Source organism: Rhagoletis pomonella, unplaced genomic scaffold, assembly GCF_013731165.1.
Source record: "Rhagoletis pomonella isolate Grant_MI unplaced genomic scaffold, Rhpom_1.0 Rhpom_scaffold_00012, whole genome shotgun sequence".
Taxonomy (NCBI): Eukaryota; Metazoa; Arthropoda; class Insecta; order Diptera; family Tephritidae; genus Rhagoletis; species Rhagoletis pomonella.
This window is the reverse complement of record NW_023458566.1, coordinates 4190129-4192566: the sequence shown is the minus strand read 5'-3', so window position 1 is coordinate 4192566 and position 2438 is coordinate 4190129.

Genomic DNA, 2438 nt, shown 5'->3' with positions numbered 1-2438 from the left:
TGTCCGCCCAAGAGAGGTGCCCGCTTAATGGAGGGGAAGCCGATTTTAGAACTTTTTAATGTTTTAATTGAATAGTCACTATTTCTTATTTGAATAAAAGATATTGATATTACATCGTTCAAACAAAAATGTGCATGTATTTTTTCAAAAGTGCACATTTCATTTATGTGCGTAAGTACATATTAAGTAATAACAAAATAAAAATATATATTACATTTTAGTCCATAAACTACATAAGATCATGGATTCATTACATAAAAAACTGGGAAATTGTCGATTGACGTAAGTTTTATTTTTAATTTTTTTCAGTGTCAGTACCTTTTTCATCAATAGTTTTCATGTTTTTATCAGTCTCCAAGGGTTTCTGACAATTCAAATAACGAACCTAAACCACTGCGCAAACTAAACTAAATGTGTGCATAACAATCACATTTTGTGCGGGAAGCCCCCTTTTTTCCATTTAGTAGTCCGCCTATGAGGAGTTCGCGTCCGCTCAACCGAGGTTTTTGTTTGATTTGTTATGAAAAGAAATCTTAATGTCCGTTGATAAGAGGTTCGCGTCCGCCCAATAGAGTGTTTGTGTCAATTTTATGCAAAATAGCTGTCCGCGTCCGGCCAAGAGAGTGTCCGCTTAAGAGAGAGTAATTTGTTCCGAAATTTATACTTAAAACTTGGTATAGGAAAAAATGTCCGCCCAAGGGAGGTGTCCGTCTAATAGAGGTGTCCGTTAGGAGAGGTTTCACTGTATATCAAAATCGATAATAACATTTATAAAGTTATCGATCATTAATAACTTCATCGATACAAATATGTAACAACTTAATCGATCCAATCGATAAATGCATCGAAAATTAAATTTTTTTTATTTCGATTACCAGCCTGGTCCTATGAAAACGAAGCAAAACCGATAACGTTGGCAAAACCGTTGACGTTATCGCATTTATCGGGAATATAAGGGTGTTCTCCAGTTTTAAATAAAGATAGTAACGCCATAGAAACATCATTTTTCTCATTGTTCCGCACTAAATTAAAACGATTGTCGATAACTTCTCTTCGCCATTTCAATATATTTGAAGAATGCGAATTTAGGTACGAAGCGACGACAACAACGGAAATAGGTCCGAGTTTTTTCTAATTAATCCCCAGTTCATTGTTTTTTTTTGGAGCTTCCACGTTCGAAAAATTGTGATTATTTTGCGACGAAGCCTCGGACCTGTCAGAAAGCCGAAATAGAACTTGCATAGGATTCCTTCTGCGAAGCCCGAATTCTTACAGTTAAACGCCTGTTTAAAGCAGAAACTTCGCCCAGACACGTCATGGATCTCGAAAGACCCGACCATATGCATGCCATCCGCTTAAAACAGAAAGACTACAGATAGGCCTGAAACCGCATTTATCGAGAGCTTCAACCAACACCTTCGTGAATAGCCCGCTCTTTGAATGTCGATGTCGGAGACCAACCACCACTAAAGAAAAATTATGCCAAATTTGTGGAGATGTGCCCTCTTCTCCAATGGTCCAATGTCACCCAGATTGCACGTTTCCTGGACCTATCCTTAGTTATGATTGACGACAACACTTAGTGGATTCATTGATTTTATGAATGTAGTCGGATCCTTATGACGATGACGTCAGCGCTGCGTAGTCAAGACTGTAGAAATTCAAAATAACCTGCCTTACTATTTGCGAATAAATTTGGGAGGGTTGGTATGAGCATAGCGTTTGGTTTAGGACGACTTCTTACTATACTCATTCGGCTTGCGGTCGAAATTTTCTCTGCTTTTCAAATATTAAAAAATGCATTGGAACTATTGCTTTTGCCTCTACGATGCAAGAATCTGATGTTTCTAACATATAGTTTTTTTTGCTATTGATTGCTTTCAGAAACAAAACTGATGATGATGACTCCAGCACAATTGCAACGGCGCATATCAACGATATTGAAGTTAGTGAAAATATTAAAGGTGCCGCTGCTGCTGCGGCTGGAGGCGACATAAAACGCACAAACAGTTCCACATCGCTGAATGCGGGCACCAGCAATGATGTGGCAGCGGGTTGCAATACCGCAGCGGTGCCCAATGCAACTGCAACAACGACAACACCGGCCAGTAATGCTGTTGAAATTGTGCCAACAACAACCTAAATGAAATTGTGCTGGCACATAAAAACTAATGCAATGCAAGAAATGCATGCATACATACATGCATACATACATACATATGTACATACCTATGTACAAACATGCGCATGAATGTATGTAGTATGTAATACGTATCCACTTACATACCTATAAGTATATACAAATGTATATGTAAGTATAATAAATGAAAACGCTCAAAGACACGCAATCACACTGCAAAATGTAAAAGAAAAACTTCTTTTGACGCGCAAAAAAAAAAAAAAGCGTCATGCCAAAGGTTGAGGTACCGCCCATGTAT